At 40.3% G+C, this 21,618-nt stretch overlaps 1 protein-coding gene across 2 annotated transcripts in view; it reads right to left on the bottom strand.

Annotated features, from left to right (window-relative positions):
* Positions 1 to 21,618, bottom strand: part of lingo2 (leucine rich repeat and Ig domain containing 2) — a 205,948-nt gene that overhangs the window by 60,252 nt on the left and 124,078 nt on the right. For both annotated transcript variants that reach the window (XM_084009989.1, XM_084009990.1), the window contains one exon: positions 19,998 to 20,072. The gene's annotated coding sequence lies outside the window, so the exon portion shown is untranslated. The remainder of the gene's footprint in view (positions 1 to 19,997; positions 20,073 to 21,618) is intronic.

Below are 21,618 nucleotides of genomic sequence, written 5' to 3'. Positions count from 1 at the left end.
AGAGTCTGGACTTTGCTGAGCGACATTTGTTTGATTTCAGCGATGGTGGTACCAGCCGGCCAGCTGAAGTAGAGGAGCGGAGTGCTCGCTTCGGGGCATGAGGTTTGACCAGTGTTTGAAGGTAGGCAGGTGCCGTTCCATTGATGGCCCTGAAGGCCAGTGTCATCGTCTTGAATTGGATGCGTGCTGCAACAGGGAGCCAGTGGAGGTCACGGAGGAGGGGGGTCACGTGGGAGAATTTGGGTAGATTGAAGATAAGGCGTGCTGCAGCGTTCTGGATACGCTGCAATGGTTTAATCGCAGAGGCCGGGAGTCCGGCCAGGAGAGAGTTGCAGTAGTCAAGGCGGGAGATGACCAGTGCTTGGACCAAGAGCTGCGTTGCATCCTTTGTGAGGAAGGTCCGAATCCTGCGGATATTCGGACACATTCTCAATACTTTTTTTTTTCTTTATTTAAATCTCAACACAAACAAGAAATCTAAATAACCCAAAGTGCTTGTCTTTGGTGATATCATAAGCAGTGTTTAATGTTATTCTAACATTGGGGGCTGTCCCTGTCCCGATTGTGCAGCAAATGTACTATGTTGGCCCACCCGTGGCGAACCGTAGACCAAATCAAACGACCGGTTCTTAAAACTACGCCCGCTCGTGACACCGGCTCGGAGTGAGACAGAACCGGTATCTCTCAGTGCGAGGGGAGACAGGCGTTACGGGCACAGCAACTTTCTGTACGAAAAAAAAAAAAAACAATCGGCAGTTGTCTTCCTTATTTTTGCTTTTGCCATTTAGTCTATAAACTATGGTGCATTTAAAAAATGGCTTAAAAACATTGTTCTATAGAGATTGGGTCGCCTTTTGGAACCAGCTTTAAGTGGCTTTTCAAAGAGATGCAGTTTTTGGCACTTCATTTTAAGAACCAGGAGGTTGCCACGTGACTGTATACTGTATATGCAGTGCTGGATGTATTATTTTCAAATCCAAGCAATTATCATAACTCAAAGGAATAATACAATTCATACACATACGAACACATGAGTGGTTGTGTTGTTTACCACATAAACTTTGCATCATTTGACTCCAGCAGCACAAATTAAAGAACAGATTAAATTTTGTCACAACCCATCTATAGCTAAAGGAACAAACAATATAGCATGCAAAGGGAACCTGTGTCAACCAAATCCATCCATCCATCCATCCATATGTATCTCTCTATATATAGAATATATGGTTGTGGGATCAATGGATGCCCCTAAACCCAACATTGCAGTTAGCTAAGAAACAATTACTAGCTCAGTGTTCCAATGTCCGCAAAATGGAAACTGCTTTCACAACTTGAGATTGATTTGAGGTACAACAACAATGCTACAGCAAAGGTGAGCCAGGACGACAGGTGATCATCTCCCTCACTCCAGGGGGGAACCAGCACAAGAACAGGCACTAGATCAATAGAGGTCGGGTTCTACCACACCAGACATGACCCCAGGTGCAGGCTGTTTAATGATGCTTCTAAGACAGAGGTGTAAGGTTCAGACCGGTACAGTGAACATGGAGCGCCATAACCATGTAACTGGCACAGTGCACAGGAACATCTGTGCTGATTATGGGCTGAAAGTCCTGAGGTCAATGATGATAGTGATATATACTGTAAAAAAAACCATGATACCATGAACTGTGTATCTGTACTTGAAACCTATCAAACAAAATAAGCCAGTACCAAGTAGTATTGAAATGTCTCCAGTCAAACGATGTCTGCACTCAATCCTTTTTCATTTCATATTTCATGAAATTCATATTTGGATGGTTTTGCTACTGCCAATCACCAGAAGCGCTTTGATGCTTTGTCTGATAGCAGCTGCAACCCATACAGTCCAACATAAAGTACTAAATAGTAGTAAATTGGTATCTGTCAGCCGTTAAGAGTACAGGTATCGTCACTTTTTAATACCCAACCCTACCCCTGTGGTACCCCATTATTGTGTGTAAAAGGGAGAGATTTAATGCCTTTAAGGTCCTACCTGTGGGCTGCATGTGGAAACAATTTAACGAGACATAGCTTTCAGCTTGATGACTTCTCGGGAGGATTTACAACCAATGGTTTTTAATATGAAACTCTCTCCATTTCATTGTGGAAAAGTAACACTTATTATTGTTAATCATTAGTCATTATTACTATTGGTATTTAAAAAAAAACATATGCTTTAGTTTCCCGAGCAGTTATTTCATTGTGTATAATGTGTGTATAATGAACCCCATTGTATTAAGAAGCAGTAATTCATTAAACTATGAATGTTATATGAAATTCGATACAAAAGTTATTTCAAAAACAAATTTACCAAAGTAAATTTGTAACTGAGCAGTTAATCCTCAACATATTACCTCCAGCATGTTGATTTTTCTTTTTAAAGACATCCATAAATGTTAAATTTAAATATGCTGGATGAAAAGCAATATGGTTCAGTACAAGTATTTCAACACTTCATTTAATACTGTAGTAATTCCAGGTTAATGAAGCAGTGGTTCTCTGTCTCGCTAACCCTGTTCATGCTTCAGTAACAGCTAAGGCTCTGGGCTAAACAGATGATGAAGTTGTTGATGTTGCTGTCATCTGATCATTGCACTGCTTTCACAGCGAATGGAAATCAAAATGCCCTTTCATTTAGACCTTAAACGCATATAGCTGCAGTGCAACTGTCTATTTAAACACACAATAGCATAGTTGCAAATGTCATATTTTCTAATCTAATGTAGATGACAATGTAAGAATAAAAATGAATCTTGGGCAGAGGCAGAATCATTTGTCATTTGGGTGATAGTTCAGTTTACTCTGATGGTTTCACCTTATCTTGCGCCATGAAATTATTGCAGAGCCTCCAGGTGATTTAATGGAGACGGAAACGTCAAGATGAGGACATGGAGAAGACTTCCTCTGCAGCAAGTTTTTTTTTTTTAAACTTGCCCTGAGCAAGGCTGACAAGATGAAACCAGACTGGACTCTGAACAACAAGGGCTCCTGTTAGGGTACTGCTCTCTGACTCATCCTCTGCAGCTTTAACAAGTTGTCTGCAAAGGGACAAGTCTTTGTTCAAAGCTAGGCAGCATTCACTGTCTTCATCTTCCCTCTTCTCTCCACAGTCTCTCACCAATTCCGCACATATACATTCAAATAGATGTGGAATACCCAACGGCACTGGAGACTAATCATGTTTCCTGTTATGTGTGTGTCATTTTCCAGCCTTTTCCTGTCTATAGTATAGCCTTGCGACTATTTTGATTCACACCATCTATTTTCAGGGAAGAACAAAATCTACATTTCTTTTTTTTTTTATTTCTTTGCTCACTAAAAAAACATTTCTCAGCAAATGTGTAAATGAAAAAGACTAATGCTCACTATTATATCGGTTCAAATTGACTGGAAATGTTTTTTTGAATTGTTGCAATTTTGCTGAATGTGTTGAGTTTAAAGTGACTCATCTAACGGTGGGAGAGAGCTTTATTTTCTCTGTTGCTCGCTGTTACTTGGCCCGCCACTGTGGTATGGTCAGCACCCCTGGTCAGCCAGTCACTGGTAATCTGTTAGGGGTTTACACTTCCATTTTGGCTGGACAGGAACATTATCACAGTTTGCATTCATGGCTGCTCCATGTGGATGTCTGATAATCCTGTAAACAATGCACACAATCCTGCCGAATACACAAAGATAAACGGTCGCAATGACACAGCACGAGGTCAAGTTGGACTTCTATCCTCATTTTCCATTTCTTTTTTTCCGTCCCATAAACACAGTTAGAGACGCTGCGGTGTGCTGCCAAAAGCCTTCATTTTCAGGGGAAGGGATTTCCTCTACAGTGCCAAAAAGCCTCTCCCCCAGAACTCATTATCTTGTCCTCTTTGTCACAAGGAGTAAAAAGCCACATTTGTGAGCATTGTTTAATCTCTGACCAGAGGTCAGGTTTTACTAACAGGTCAGTCATACAAGAGGGAATGAGGGCACTTTACATTTATGCAAATCGGATGGAGTAATTATCTTCTATACAAGTTTGTGATGGGTCCCTGTGCAGCCGACAAAGAGATTGTCGAGCAACCGGCAAACATTGCTTATTTTCCAATAAACACTGATTTAATGACGGAGTGATGAGGGTCAGGATTTAAAGGAACAGTGTGAAGAATTAAGGGGGATTTACTGGCAGAAATGAAATATAATATTCACAACGATATTTTCAGTAGAGTAAGAAAGTAATAATCATATTTTCGTTAACTTAGAATGAGCCCTTCATATCTACATAGAGCCCTCTTCACGCAGTCCACCATGTTGCACCGCCATGTTTCTACAGTAGCCCAGAACAGACAAATAAAACATGCCTGAAGGCCACCAGAATTCTCTGGCACGCTTGTAAAGGGAGGGGTTTTCAGTTGGATGCAGTCTTAAACTTCGCCAAGAGAGGTCACTAAATTGACACACTGCTCCTTTAATGAACTGCATAAGATAATAACAGCAGCCAAGAGAAATTGATGTTTATGTCAAAGCAGCTGAGCAGGTTAATTTATCTCAAGCTCTTTAGTATCTGCTTTAAAACAAATAGTCTAATTTCTTCAACAGCATGTATAGACATTGGAATGCAGATTTGAATTGCTCATTCCTGCTTACATTTTCTGGATAATGCACGTCAACCCTCGCTACTGAAGATGTGTATGAATTCAGACAAGACCAGTTCAGGTTCTGCTCACTCACCTCTGTGACATATATTTTACCAAAGATACCCAATTCATCCACTTTGCTGAATCATTTAAGGCAGTTGATATGTTACATGCCAAGCTAGTGGCTTAGACGATGCAAAATTAGTTTGGGAACAAATAATTATTATTGAATCAATACCACAGGACATGAAACATGTGTTCTATCCCTCTGTTTTCCTTACTTCCATTTTGATGGGATTCCCCTTTACAATGCTTGGACCATTCCCCTGCACTCTACTGTTTCCCCACATATCAATGTATGCCATGGCTCAGGCTGTCACGCAGGTAATGAATAGCAGCAGTGAATAGTAGGAGAAGTAAGATAAATAAAATAAAAATATTGCTTTGGCACCGGCTTCGTTCAAACGACTTTAACTGGCGCACACGTCTTTCTGCTGTCAGCACAATATCTGAGTGAGCACAGAAGGTATAGGCCGCATTATCAAGATATTAATCAAATGCTTGGACGTGAAAGAATGTTGGAGCCCCTCAATCTCCATTCAGCCCCAATGGCCTGTGAGAATTCCTTGGAGAGCTCTCTGCTGATCTTATAATTGCTATTTCTATTTGTTTAATTATTACTAGCGTAATTGCTTGTAACCCCCTCCTGCATTCAATTAAACACAATTCCAACAAAAGCACATGGACATAATAAAGGTAATGTTGATGAACTGGGGAAAGTCACATAAAAACAAGCTTCACCAGCTACAATATTTCATGATTGCACATTGCAAATGTGAAATTAAAGCGTCTGAGATTGAATTTTGCATCATTGCTTTTCTTAATGAGCTTTATAAACAAAAAATAAAAAATAAAGAAATCTGGTTATTTTATTTAATGATTATCAAATCATCTGACGTGAGCGTACGTTGACGTACAATGTTGCAGGAAGCAGGTTTGGCTAGTTGAGTGTGACATGGAAAGCCATTGACGTTGACACATCTTGACCAATGTTTCACTGAGGTAAGCCCATAAGGCCTCCAGAGGTCGAGCTCATAAACTTAAATTATGGGTGAATTTGCTAAGCAAGCCTCCTTAAATGTGATGCGACGCAGAGTTCATGTCAGTGCAGTTTTTCCAGCTAACGCAGCATGATTTCCTTTGGGGCTTTGGACCTGAAGAGCTGCTCAGGGATGTGTTGTTCTTTAAATGAAAGTTGGTTTTGATCTGCATTTTAATGAACCACTCGCACATCAATTCATACGAAAAAAAAACAAACAAACTGTGAATCAAACCAAGAAATACTAATTTGGAATGCCACAAATCTGGCATCTATCCAACACACCTGACAAATACTTCGAGTTGCAAAGATGTTATACACCATTGTGCCTCTGATTATGATAAGAAGGTCTTTGGTTTGAACCAGTATTGTGCCTGGTGAAAGGATTTGTGTAATTGCATGTTCCACCTGCATTGGCAAGTGAGGGTGGATCAAAAATTGATTGACATAAGATTGTGTGATCATTACACTATCGAGAAGAATTCATTCTGATGTTCTGGTTTCCTTCCACACCAAATACAAGCTACTGGCAGAAGTATCGCTCTTCATCAGATAGAAATCTGAGAAAAGGGCCTGATAGTGCAGTTAGTTTCTAGTAGAATATATTTATCTGGGCAAGACAAACCAATTTAGACTTCTTATGATAGAGAACCACTGAGTAAAGCAGCGTGAGTCTGTATAACAATGATTTTCCATTCAAAGCAGATTTTCATTTTGATTAGTTTGGATGATGGAACTTAAAAATATCTTCTTCTTCAACAAACAAATAGATGGAAACATCAAGGAGAAGTCTTTTCCAAGATTGGAAACTGGATATACTTTTGGCAGGCTAGCAGATAATACTGGCAATGGTGAGATAGATAGCCTTGCCATTCAAAGTTTAACCATTTTCGCTATTTAATAATAATATAATGAATGGAATTAACAACCCGATGTTAAATAGCACTCAAACAAGGTGAAAGTTGATTGTAATAATATATTACGAGAAAACTGCATCTTATAGCGTCATGCATTACTTGAGTATATATAATAGCAACATAGCACCCTACATGTTCTGCTGTCCAGATGGTGTTGTCAGTCTGCTTGACTCCATGTGTATGCAGCATACGCTGTAATGCAGCGTGATTACATGACTATTTGAAACTGCTTACCAAATGTTCAGACCATCAAATAGGCAAGAACTTCACACAGAATTATAGATTTGAAAACAAATCAGAGGTCCCACGGGCAATTATCTGAGATCATATTGAGTTAATTTGTTATAGGCCTACTACAGCTTTAATATCCTTAAGATGCTTAGTGTACATCTGGCAGCTGATACAGTGAGCAGCCAAACAACAAAAAACACTGTTTCATGATAGGCATGTATTTGCTGACAGTGATGTGTCATGACTGGAGTTGAAACACACTTGAGTTGGCTAATTACATGTTATCTTCATGTTTCATCAGATCATTTATCACATCCAATGAAGTAGGTGTGTGAGAAAAGGAAACAGTGTTGAAGAGAGGATATTAGTCTGAGAGGTGCAAGGGCAAAGCTAAAACGTTGATGACAGTTAAACTACGTGGGCCAAAAAAAAACATGACTTGCAATAGTTAAAGTCAAACAAGGGTAAACGTGCTGCTTCATAAACACTTTGTAGCCACGAGTCACCCTAAAACATTGCTACTGCCAACAAGTTTGCATGATGTTTGACCCAAGCACAGTTTGAGCAACCCAAGCACCCCGGCAGAGATGCAGGAAAGTCTTGGCAGCCTTTGAGCATTAAAATAAAAAAGGGAGGTCTGCACACAATGGCTCAGGCACCAGCCCAGGCTTGCAGTTTCTCCCCAGAGGTGAACAAAAGTTTTAATCTAATTAAAACAAGACCGGGAAAAGACAACTTGAAAGATAAGGGTGCCATAGAGAGTGGGCTGCCTGGCACCACCACTATTCATCCTTCTCAGTAGCGACTGAATCTAGCTATTAAGACCTTGAGGGCGACAAGGGTGCAGCCAGAAATCGTTCACCAAGTGACAGAATTAAAACAAAGCTGGGTTTGACAGCTGCAGTCTTGACAAAACCGACAACACAATCACAACGGCAGGTCTGACAAAAACAGGCAGGGATAATCCGTCTCTGCGGTTTTACTTTTTCATGATAGAGTGGATAACAAAAATATAAACAACCAAAACTCCAAAAATAAATCAGAAGGCGCCCGTTGGCATAATTCATTCCTGGGACATGTTGGAAATTATAAAGCGGGTTGCTCATGTCAATCAATCTGATGGTTGCTAGCTGCGATATCTTAACCATGGCTATGACATTCTAGTTCCTCTGTGACATGCAGCGCTAAGTAAAGAGGAGGTTTGACAATGTTGCTCTGAGTATGAATGCAATTACAAGTAGGAATACAGCAGAAATAGGCCTACATTAACCGCTGCGTCATATTAATAATAATTACACTTAACTTGGTATGCACATTGAGATTCTGTCTTCATTATGTCTCACATCAAGCTTTTTTTCTTCTTTTTTTAATCTGCGTTCAGCTGAATATGTCTGTGGTGGTTGAGAATGGTGTGGATTAGAAAGGAAAAGTAGAGGGAAGTCTATATGGTCTTCCATTTCCTCCTGTACCCATATCTGTAAAAAAAAAAACACTGGCATCATCAGTTTTCTTGCGGCTCTAAAAGTCTTTTTATTTGAGTTATTTATGTCTGACGAGTCAACCGGGTCCAAAATTAATCTTAAAAATTTGTGACAGACTGTTTTTATACGTGGATATAAAAAAAATGTGTTTCCTCTGGTGGAAAGATGTATAGTGTAGATATGATGTTGTTAAAACCCCATAATTCCTTCCCGTATAGTGCCTGCATGATTAAGGGAGGACACAATATGCTGTACACAGCAATATGTGAAGTAGGTGGTGTATGCTGCTCAAGGTTGGTCAAGACAAAAGAGTTAATCACCACATATACGGGCTGAAAACTAATATAAGAAGGTAATGTGCTGTAATTAGTTATGGGCTGTCAAGCACTGAGTTTCTGGTATATGCCATCACAGCTAAAAGGTTAGGTTGCATCTTACTGACACGTGGCATATAGGCATGTCCTTGAGTTACTGTCTTCATTTAATCAGCAATGCTTGGATGAATGCAGTAAAGATGGACCAGGAGAATTATAATGTGTGGTTTTTAATAAAGTTTGTTGAAGATGATCACTTATGTGGCAGTCACATTTTTCCTTGAATTGCATTTTACTTTTGAAGTTACACATCAAAGTAAATTGAAGGTTTCTTCAATCTGCTGCATGGCTTTTTTCAAATTTATGTGAAAACAACTATATCTCAAAACTAATAATAAAGTGGCATATTGTCAAAAAGTAGATCATTTAGACGTTTTCTTAAGGGAGGACACTCACTACGGCTCAGAGACGTTGTGTGTTCAACAATAGTCGGCGATCCAAATTCTGCAGACAAAGACTCAGCATTCGTTTAATTCCTCCAGACTCAAAGATGGTTCCAAGCTGTGAAGGTAGCTTTCATGTATTACTTGCCAGGAGGGTCAGGCGCAGCAGGTAATAATTCCTCTACGGTATGTGGTAATAATTAATAATCTTCATTGTGCAGCTGTAGGGATGTTCGCTGTCCCATCAAAAAAAAAAAAAAAAAAAAAACAACTCCTGCTTTTTGACACATCTCATTATGGTACTCCTACGTGTTTGTGAAAACAATGTTGACAACAGTTTATATACTGCAGCATGCAAACATGGTATGGATGATTATAAATAAGCTCTACGGTCACTATCTGAAATGTCTTTAATCTTAATGTGACGTGCGCTGCTGATTTTTTATTTTTTTTTACTGCAGTCAAGCACTCACCATGCAACTTGCAATATGACTGAAATAAGTGTGTAAAAATGCAATTAAGGGCTTTCTCAAATGCATTCATCCAGGCATTGCCGACTTAATTAAGGAGGCTACCCAGAGCTGTTCATATATGCCACATGCCAGTAAGATACCACAAATTCCACCTTTTAGCTGTGGCTCAGGCCGGAGACGCTGTGCTTATCGCTCCATAAGCACCGATGTTACAACACTCTCTCATGTTCATTTTAAATCCATGCACAGTGATTAACACCTATTCTCCGCTCACCAAAATGTAACAGCACGCGCATGAGTGCTCCTAAAAAGCGGTGTCCGGGCATAGTGACATCTCTCCTGCCGTTTGCGAGCCTTAATGCCTTCATTATGGTGATGGCGCTGGTGATGAAGTTCATTTGTTTGAAAATAGGATACTAACCATGGCTTTTCATTTGAGCCACCGTTAGCTATAACACCCCAACTGCAGTCAATTACTGTGCTGTTCGCAAGTTGCATAGTGACCTTAACCGAGCTGAGAAATGGTAAATTTCTTCACGCCCCTCTGCATCCCAGCATGCTTTGCCTTCTCTTATTTACTGCCTAGTCTTTAAATGCCACATTCGGTCCTGTTTGTTCTCAATTAGGATTTTTCTTTTTCATTAAGGCTACTGGGTTAAGAGTGTTTTGATACGGATGTCATTACCCTTCGTCGTCGTCTATCCTTCCATACACCATACTGCAGCATGCCTTTCAGAGTAAGAGACAATACTTCTTTTTGTGATTTGGGCGAGCGGTCTCTTTGAATATAAATGGGAATTAACTCATATCCATAATATCTATAAATTCAGCGGGTGAACTAAATACAGATTAGGGTGAGTGCACTGTATGATTTTTATGGTAGAGTAAACCATAATCACCTGTACCAACAAACTGATAATGGCCGTGGCCTGGCAGTGTTCCTAGTTCATCTCCTTGGGGTAACGAAGAGCCACTGAACTCTCTGTGTTTGCTTATGCTACACTGCTTGGAGTTTAACTGTCCTTCGGGCCCACATGAGAGGTCAGGTTCTCCTTCAGTCAGGCGTTAAAATGAAGTCCACTCCCTCACCGAGCCCCATCACTCAAGACCATTCCGTCCGTCTTATGAGCTACCTGCATCATATATTTCCCTGTAAATGGTGGCGGACTGAGTTCATCTAAAAAGAAAGAGGACTCATGATGTAAAACAAGGTGCTAGGAGAAAGAGGTTCCTCCTCCTGTTTTAAATATACGATATTATGATGTTCCAATACGGTCTTATTTACACAGCTGAGTACGGTGCCGTATTCAGAAGCAGTTGGGTCCCTATGTATCTGCAGAGATCAAAGTGTGTACGTAAGCTCATTTCACCTTAATGTATTCATCAATTCTGTCTTTGTTGTAGTTGAATGATCAATCTCTTTGCATAGCCTTCGCAGGTTAAATATACAAGTGTTTATGCATTTCATCAGAGGGATCAGAGCACAGGGTCAGTCAGAGTGCAGAGACCCTGGAGACGTTGTGTGGAGGTTCAGTCACCTGGTCAAGGACACTTAGTGGTGGATGGTGGCAACATGGACACAACTACTAGTGCAGCCTGTTGACATTAGAAAAGAAAGTGGTATCTGTGACAACAAGGAAAAGGAAGTGCTTTGAAGTCTGGATTAGGGCTAAAATGATTATTCGATGAATAAGTACATTTATGGAATAAGTATTGCTTACAACTGATAAACCTGCAAGCAATTATTCGAGCCAGAATGGCAAACAGTAACGTTCCAGTTTCATAAATGGCAAAATGTGCTTCTTTGCCTTCCTTTCTTACATAACAGCCCTATTTTGGATTTCACTTTACTGTTTAATAAAAATTCTGAGCATGACATTTTAAAACTAGTAAGGAGAGAGACAGCTTGAATGAAGCAGAGGTGGGATGAACAAGGAACTAGCAGGGCAGAGCGTGACAGACTGAGGCGACTATCAGTTAAGCAAACATGTTCCAAATGATATTTATCTTCACAGTTATATACGGCTTATAGAAGTACTGTGGGGTTGAGCTAGAGGAATGAGTCCTTGCTGGAAAGCAGGCAAGGAGACAAATTGTGATGATATGGTAGTAGCAATATGATTAAAGGTAAAAACTACTTACTATTACCAAAGGAATGCTCCTAATACCCAATAATGTACATCCTCACCTCGGATGTTTGGTATCCAGTACAACCAGGTTTTCTGTTGGATACCTTGCAGCTCCAGTGAAGCAGAGGCCCTTAAGTGCCTTCTCTCACCTTGTTGTGTGTGTTTGTGATTCTTGGACAGGGGCCATAGGATATGTGAGACTGAAGGTTGATGGTCCAGCGCTCCAGCCCAGGAAACTTCCTCCCTCTCAATCATCGTATTCAAAGTGCTGTAAGCTTGTTAGGTGCAGTATTGCTCCTCTCAGTCTAATTTCCTGCATGACATAGGCTTGCTTGTTTCACTGCGGTTGCTCCATTGGCAATTTAGTTATCAGCATTTCCAGCCAGCCACAGTGTATTCACTAGCACATGGCTGCCTTATATAAGAGAAACAGTGGGAATCCATTTTGCTGGGTTTTTTTTTATAAATCTAAGCCATTCAACAATAATGTGAAATGTAACACATGCTCTGCTCTGATGCTTGTGTTTGACTGGAGGTGTTCTGGGGTCCACAACTCCATGACACGGACTGGCACACTTATAATCTCTATCTACATCCGAATTAGGGAACACAATGGAAATTGAGCCTATGACCCGCTAACGGAAGTATTGCAATATTTATATATTTGCAGTATACGAAATGGGACTCTGTGGTGACACAAATGGAGTTTTTCTCCATTGGATACAAACAATAATATGCACACAATTGTGAAAACCTGAAGCCTGTGTATCAACAACCAGACTCCACACTTGACCATACACCATAAAATGTAATGAGTGCCTTTTAAATGTGACTGTGTTTAAAACAATAGCTTACGAGCAGTATAATAAAACAAAGCACTCCAGATAATCGTCTCAACAGTTGTCCATATAAACAGAATGCTTTATAAATGAATCTTTCAGTAACTGTATGTGTGCATAACCAGACCCTTTACTACTATTGACCTGCACCCTGGCCCTCCTTTCCCTGCAATTCCCATTTTTCAAATCCAGGCTCTCTTTCTCAGTCACACCTGCTGATCCAAGCCGGTTTTTTTTCCATGCGTGGATTTAGCCCTCAGTTGGCTCTGCCTAGTACATAATATTCAGCGAGTTAGAACCGCATCGCTGCACATTAAAGGTTGAGGTGGAGGGAACATACAAATGGTCCTCTTGGCCACTGCAAGGCAGCAATGTCAGGGGTGTTATTACCTCATCCCCCTCGTCAACCCTTATCATCATCTGCTGCTGATATCGTTCGTAGAGTCTTGGGTGATGTATGCAGAGAAGGGGGGGGGGGGGGGGGGGGGGTGAGAGAGAGAGAGAGAGAGAGAGAGAGAGAGAGAGAGAGAGTGTATGTGTGTGTACATGCTGCCTTTGAAGACACATTTCTTAATGCAGAAAGCTGTTTGGGGTTTTCTCTCTGCATTAATAACTCCCTATTTACCTTCAAAACAATGTAAGAAGGTTTCCGTCCTAAACTGAGTTGGGTATGTAGAGGTTGTGTTTAAATTAAGGATTCTTGAGAATGAACATCAACACATATCCTTCTACTCTATGTGAAGTAAGTATGCATGTGTTTGTATACCATGAATGTGCATGCATGAGCATTTCTGTGGCAAATGTGTAGTGTGCGGCGAATACATAATTTAGTAAGTCAGGAAGGAAAAGGAGACAGGGAAAGACATAACTGTCAGACAGATCACATTTACACTGCCCCTTCTATATTTATGCACTTCCCATTTCAAATGTCTTCTGTCTTTCTTTGTCCGAAACTCACAAACACTGCACAGACTCAAAGTTTGCATAAAGCCCCATATACACGCAGATCACGGCATCCATAAATAATAGAGCACACATAAATTAAACATCCAAGTTGAGTTTGCGATAGCCGCTCACAGTTGGCCGACTAAGACGCCTCATTCTCCCCCCTCCAAGACTTAATTAGAAGCCTTGCATTTCCTGTATGGAAAACAACGGGGGAAAAAACAAACAAACACAAGGGGAGGAAAGCCACAGGGAGTGCAGCTTTTGACTTCCCACAATGCACTCTGTTATTACAGTTTGCAATAATTGTGGGCTATGTGAGAGGACAAAGCCTTGAACAGGAACATCTAATAAACACCTGGTTTCCGTCCTCACTTATTCACCTCTGCCATCTTCAAAGGTTAGTTCCCCCTACCATCTCCTGACAAGCCTCCCGTTCCTTCATGCATAGCAGTTTGCATTTATAGAGGCTGTGCAGATGCAGCACAAATTGCCTGATAACCTTCGTCAGTGCAGACATGGAGACCCAGTGGAGAGTTAGTTAGGTCTGTATACATGAATATCCAGGAATGGAAAGAAATACACATGGACACGATAGTTGTGATTCAGATGTTGGTCTGTATAATGATATGACATGAGCTGCAACTAATGACTGTATTATTTATCTTTAAGTGACAGATTGATTCATTTTTTAATCAGTCATTTATTGATTAATCACAGCTCTAATGAGCTATAAAACAGCCTGTGGACTAGTTGTACAAAGACACAAAAAGGATGGTTCTAGTAAGTATCAATGAGCTATATGGATAAACGCTCATATTATTTTATACTGCAACATCTCTATATATTGTGATACTGTATATTTTTATAGAAAATCAGTTTAAAGAAGAAACTGTTTAAACATATTTATGAATAATAAATTAAATGCAAAAAAAAAGGCAATGTATCCGACGATGGAATATATCTTCATATCATCCACCCAGAATACAAATGGACAAACGCGCTTAATTGAGCAACACATTAAAATACGTGGCTTTTTTTCCACACTGAAACTTTTCTTTACGCAAAGTTTGTTTGTTCCTCGTTTCTCCAGTACACATAATGTTGATTCAAAAAGGCAGCTCCGGCTTAATGATCACAGTGTTTCCCTAAGTTAGATGAAAGCCCCCTGCTATTCGAGTTATGCAGTTGTAGCCGAGCTCAGACTTGCAACAAGACTCAAAACAAACATATCCTGAATTATAGATCACATGTTGTCTACACAAACAACTAAAGGTTAATGTTCTGCACACCGCTCCCATGTTTGTCATATGTAAAGGTTACATAAAAGTTCTGGTGAGTCTAGACCAGAAACGGAAATTGTCTTTCGTTGAATAATTCATGCTCTCTGCGTTCGATTACATCGTGCTCATTTTTCGTAATGACCACTATAATTATGATGACACACTTTGGTGCTCATTGGAGGTTTTTGGTAATTCAACCTGGGATCTTCCTGATATAAAGACAATCCATCTGACCGGGACACAAAAGTACATGTCCTTCTGCCAGCTCATTCTTAATTATGGCTTTGGTGATATTGAGACTGACATTTAAGATCCCTTCACGCCTGTGTTTTTGTGAAAGACCTGAATGAGGCCCATCTGGTGTAAGTAGGGCACCAGGGATGACAGCGCGCCAGCATGTTAATATGTTCTCTGGGAGATGAGAGCCACAGTGTTACAGAGATGGTGATGATGATGATGATGATGGTGCTCCCAGTCACGTTCGCTCACTTAGCAAACCTTGTCTCCTCTTGATCAGTCTTGACAGTAACAAAAGGGGTGAATATTCTCTAATCAAGGCCAACTATTCTGATCATTGCTGGCATTGCCTAATCAGTCCATAATAGCATTTTGAGGACAGTGTCAGTGGATAATGGAGGGTTAGTCACACGAAACAATAAAAGATGACGAGTTTCTTTCAAAATCAACAAATCCACCCTGGTGACACAAAATTAATTGACATTAGGGCACGGGGAGAACTCTTGAATACCTGTGGTAGCCTGTCACATTTAAGCATAATGGGTATCTATATTAAGGGGGATCTCATTATTTGCATTCCATTACATTGTACATACTAAACTTTTGAAAACATGTTTCCTTCCGATCCCGCAGGCTTTTAATGTGAGACTTTTGTTTTGAAAAGCGCTGGATACATAAATGACACACTTATTAACTATCAAGTGTTGCAGTCTTCAGTCCAGTTGCTTTAAGGGCTGTGTAGTAAACAGTTATTCAGTGTTCATGAGAAGTGCAACCTTTTTGTAGCAACTGAAGACATCTGCTGTCATGGCAACCTGTCCTGTGTTATTGGTTTGATATGGCATTCATGATTGTTTGTCCCCACTCCTAGTACTTATCATAATGCAGTTCCACACGAAATGAAACAGTATCATTTGCCAATTGCCGGACTTGAAATGATGTTTGGAAGGAAGGGTTGGGAGAAAATAATGATGTATTAATAAAGTTGGTGGCGATATAACTCTATTCCAAAGAATAATGAGGCATGTGGACAGCACAGAAATGATAATATACAAGATTAATGCTGTGTTTTCCACTGCCAGTATTCTGTCTTACTGAAGTTTAAAAAAAAAAAAACACCGTCCCTGTGTAGTAGACATACTGTCCACCTCATTATGAAGAAAGAAAAGGTATTATATCCACTCAAGAGACAAGAATTTGAATTTCTAATTCCAGTTCCAGTTATGACTACAGTGTGAAATAAAATACTGGCAGCACATGCATATCTTTTATTTCCTGCTTATCATCTCCCTTGCATCCTTAACTAAATTAAGACTATCCTCGAATCAAGAGGGTGTATTTGCCTTCAAGCTACAAGAAATGAGTTGCGTGGGGGAAAAAAACAAACATATCCATAATAAATCAGAACTAGGTAGAGTGCAACGAATTGAGCATCGTTGCTGGTTTATCCCTGTCTTCTATCTGCAGTGAGCAGGCTTCCCTCTCCAAACCAGTCTTCTTACTGTGTTCTCCCTTTGAACCAGCAGCCAAGCTTTCCATTACGCCTCAATGTGCTGTCAGAGCCTACCTCTTTCAGAGAGATTATTCTTTCCCTTTCATATCTCAAAGTGCTCAGCCAGATCTAATAAAACCGCATCCAATTGATGTTGGGAGACATTGTAGCACTAACACCACCAACAACAAATACAAAAACAAAACAAACAAACAAAACTGTCCTCTATCAAATGTCAGCACATGAATCTGTAATCCCTCTCGATAAGCATTCATATTTATGCCTTCACCACAATTTAATCACAGGTTTTTTTGTGCAGCTTCACAGGGGATACAGTGCATTTTGAGGGGTAACCTTCAGGGCATTTGAAATGCAACGAGCGCCATGTACTGCTCACCTCTTCTCCCAACTGATAAGATTGGAAAGCGATGCCAAAGGGCAGGCCATTTCCTGCAGAGTGATAAGAGCCAGGTGGTGTGTTTACTTCAGATCTCTGAGAAACTGAACGTTTGCCATGGTGGACGACGATGCCAGAGAAAGGACTGATTTGAGAAGAACATGAGAGTGTTCTAATGGGAAGCTAATGCAATGCAATGCACCTTGACTAATGTACTGTATTGAGTAAATTCATCACAATCAGCCTACAGGAGCATGCATGTGTTACATACATACCAAACATTCAATCCTGCAAGGGAGCTGGCAAGTGCGGCCTCAGCCAAAGGCTCCATCAGTGGACAGTAACAGTTTCAGACTGGTGCAGGTAACTTGAAATGTGACATTCTCTGATGTTTGTTCTGGATATAGAAAATGCAGACTTCTCCTTACATCAAGTTTTCAAACACTATACTCAGCCATTGTTATAGCTATAATGACCATTATCTCCTCACTACCAATAATAATAATCATACTTGAGACTTTTTACTTTTTCAAATGTTCAGTAATGTGCACAATGTTCAGATATTCTGAATCGTGCCTCCAGGGAAGTTTAAAGGAAGTTCCTTTACTATTAAAAGTTTTCTGATGGCAATGGATTGGGGTATTCTACCATTTACAGCAATTTCTACAATTATTACAATATTGAAAAAGTTATGGTGAGGGGAATACGGGGTTCCAATACATAAGAGGGAAAATACCTTAATATGTTTAATATGTTAAAAACAAACATAATTTGTTTCATTTTAATATCACATAATGTCGACACTGATCAAAAAGCAAACACAGAACTATTGTAGATTTGTGAGAATTGGGATCCTTAATATGTAATTACAACCTCTGGCTTTAGCTGGTGGTAAACTCCCATGATGCAACCTGGTGAAACTTCCACACAGTGGTAGAAAACCACGTAACCCCCCCATCCTTATTTTTAATTGATTAGTGATGTTACAGTTTATGAGGGAATTTAATCTAACAAGACTTAAGTACAAACAGCAGCAGCTGGATGATCAGCCTGTGCATCCAAACGTATGTGAAGTCGAGAACAGACGCATTAAACCTTGTCTTGATAAAGCCCCTTCAGAGGGAACACAACATCTTGATTGAGATGCAAAACACAATCCCATGCTCGGCTGGCTCCTCCCATGAGGGGCCAGGAGATTAAGATTTAATGGCGATACTGAGGGAAAGACACTATCTGTCGTAGCCTCCCATCTCTTCCGTCTCTTCACACAACATCACCTCGGTTGACTTTCTATGTCTTCCTCTCCCCAAAAACACAGATGCAGACACACTTGCCTACACAGTCATGCGTATACTCAAGATTGGGCACACAAGTTTGTGTGCGCTCCCGACTGCAGCCATTACATACATACACACACTCGTGGATCGAGATAGTCACATGCAACTGAAAAGCTGACAAAAGTGTGACTACTGGCAGAGGATGTCGACTTTGACTTGCAAATTAAAATCCATGTCAAGATGATCTTTTTTGTGGCATGCATACAGGAATTGGCTTAAGAACTCATGGGTCTGCGCTCAAACATGTCTGGCAAAATAAACATGCCTGAAGGGAATTCACTGTTATGTGCTGCTTCACAGTGTAAGGCACAGTGCCGATGTCATCAACACAGTTTTAATTGGATTATGTGAGACATGTACGCAAGACTTCATGCATTTAACAGCATCTATATCCACAGTCAATACTGCCAAACTAAGTTACTGCATTACAAGGAGACTTGGGGTGCATCTCTTTCTGCTAGCACTCAGACCTTATTTAGTGTTCGTTGGCTGAAGGATCTGCAGGAAGAACACTTAGGGTGCAAGTAAATGTATGTGTAACAGCTCCTCCCTTTAACAACTCTTCCTTATCCCTTGATGATATAAGAGGCATTAAGAATGGAAATGAATAAGGGATCAGCTTTCACTTGGATTCACAGGGTTAAGTTGAATCATGGAAAAATCAGGTGACCTCCACTTTAATATACACTCCTATCACACTTAGAATTCATCGTACTGCATTGACACACGAATGATATAAGTATTGTTCCTTGATTTAGAAAACCCATGCATCTCTGACACACTACCTATTACTACGTGTATTAATATACAATAAAAAAAAACATGCGGTAAATGTGACTCTCTAAGTTATGGGACAAATGCCAAACTCTTTTATCTATTATATTACAGTACACGTGAATAAGAATCACAGATCCTTCAGAATGACTTCCCATTGTAGACTGAAAGCAGCACCCGAAGAGTGTTTCTTGTGCTATATCCATAATCTTAAATGGTTTATGAATCAATTGGTGCTTTCTTTTGAAGCTGTAAAGAGTTCACAGACTCATTGTAAATTTAAGAGAGGCTCCTGTCGAGACTGAAAAATCCAAGGTGACAATGTGAACCCTTTTCTTTGCTTTAGATGGCCCACATCCTGCTGTTTTTACCTCCTTGTCACGGCTGTACTGATGGAGAGTCAAGGAATTATTCAGCAATGATTTGTGTGTCAGCGAGGCTGCAACAGGGGACGCTGACTCAACACTGCAAATCAGGAGCATATAAAGCCAATGAAGCTAGACGGCTTGAAAAGGTTCAGTGTCAGACAGCTTAAGTTGTATATCTTGATCAAATTGTCCAACAAAGCCCTTTACAATAAATTCCACTGACTTATAAGTTAACAAATGTATGTGTTCAAAAAGGGTCCTTGATTGGAGGACTGAGGTTAATAAAGTAATATCTCAACTTTTCACACTGTCTGCATTGACCATAAATTAAGAAAGAAGTGTGACAGGAATTTAAAAAAAAGCAGAAATTGATGGGTAAGAGCCACTTAATGACGTTCAGGGTAGTTACAGGTAGGAACATAATCATGTCATTCTGACCAAACAGAGCAGAGGAGGGGGTGGGCTGTTTTATTTTTTACATTCATGTCATTTCTCTCTACCACATAGGCACCAGGTCTGACGCAAAAGTAATGAAATCGTTGAAAATGAACACACAATTCTCTGGAACAAAACAGCTAAGAGACTTCAAATGTCTGCCGCTTACCACTTTGAGAAGCAATCATCCCCTCAGCCATGGCCTATTCTTTTGCTGTGGTTGTCCCTATTTTCGGTCTTTTGTCTAGAAGGAGAGGAGAGGGAAGAGGTAGAAATAAAAAAGAAAAATCACGTGTAAGCTCAAAAGCCACAACAAGAATCAATACATAAAGAACACAATTTCAAACACCTTGAAAACACAATGCTTGGAAATTAGAAGGATGCAGAAGAAAAGAAGGAATTGACAGTAGAGACAGTGACAGCACATCCGCATGAGCTTTGTTGCATGCTGTTTTCAAACCACATGAAGAAAATCACATGGAATAGTATATCTGCTCTATTTTTTTTTACCTAAGCAAGGCTTACAATCTCAGGATTGTTCCGAGAGTTTTGTTTTAGCAGATATTCCTGATCTTTTCCGAGTTCCTAGCAAACAGAGTGACCTACCCAACGCACCCGGCCCCCGCCTGTTACACTCTCTACTATAATGAGTCCCCTTATCCAGACTGCAGGAGGAAACACAGAGGATGGTGATTATGCAAAAGGCGTGCCTGAGTTGGTAATGCGAAGATGGGAGCGATGGAGAGAAAGAGGAGACCCTTATCTCCTCCAAGTCCAACAGCAGAGAGAATATATTAAAAAAAAAGTTTGACTGAGGATACTCTTGTTAAAAATAACTCTTGACACCCTGTGCTATTAGTACGCCATTAAGAGTTCAAGGACAATAGCCGTGCTGTTTTTTGATCATTTATCCATTGGATCCCCTTGGTAAGCCTGGACCCAGTTCCTCATAATGGCCACGGAATATTGATGGGCTGTGAAAGGGTGAAGGGTTTGCAGAATTTATAATAACCCCCTTTTTGTCTGCCCTTGATATTAAAGATGAGCTAAATACATTCCAGATTGGAAAATGAATGAATTGATGTAGTTGGAAATATTTGAAAGAAATTATACATAATAAAAGGGCATTCAATCTTTTTGACTTTTTCATGCCAGACAGCGGATGTTAGTGTCAACGAGTGGAAGGCTGGGCATGGAGTTGAGTGCAGGTATTCATGATGCCAGAGTGTGAATCTAAATGATGTTAATCTAACCCTGGATTTTCATCTCGCTTGTAAAAGTGAATTATCTTAATGGCTGCTTGACAGATGACTGTCTTCTCATTCAGCTCCACCACATGGCTGACATGTTTGGCTCTGAATGAAATATCTCCACCGCTACTGGATGGAACTTGGTACATGCATGCATTGGAAATTGGAATAACTTTAATGATACCCTTTCATCTAGCACCATTATCAGGTCACAATTCCTCACAGAGCCCCGTTAGCTTGGCTGCAGGCTCCTGTTACATAATATACTTGGAGGCCTTCACTGTCCCTTTGCACTTCAAAAATGACATGTGTACCGATACATCTCTGGTGCTAACATGACACATACCTGGTTATTTATTGTGCTCAGAAAACAAAGTTGACCCTGGCTCAGATTGATAAAACATATCATTGCAGATAATGTGATTTAATAAGCTTTCACTGACAATCTGTCATCCTCTGGCCGAAGAAACACTGTCACTGACTCCCCTGTCTGTCACAAGCCTGGCCTTGAATTGTAAGGATGCATTAGCACGCCATTTG

The sequence above is a fragment of the Eutrigla gurnardus genome, assembly GCF_963514095.1.
Source record: "Eutrigla gurnardus genome assembly, chromosome: 5".
Taxonomy (NCBI): Eukaryota; Metazoa; Chordata; class Actinopteri; order Perciformes; family Triglidae; genus Eutrigla; species Eutrigla gurnardus.
Note: the sequence above shows the minus strand (reverse complement) of the source record. Positions and strands in the feature narration are given on the sequence as shown.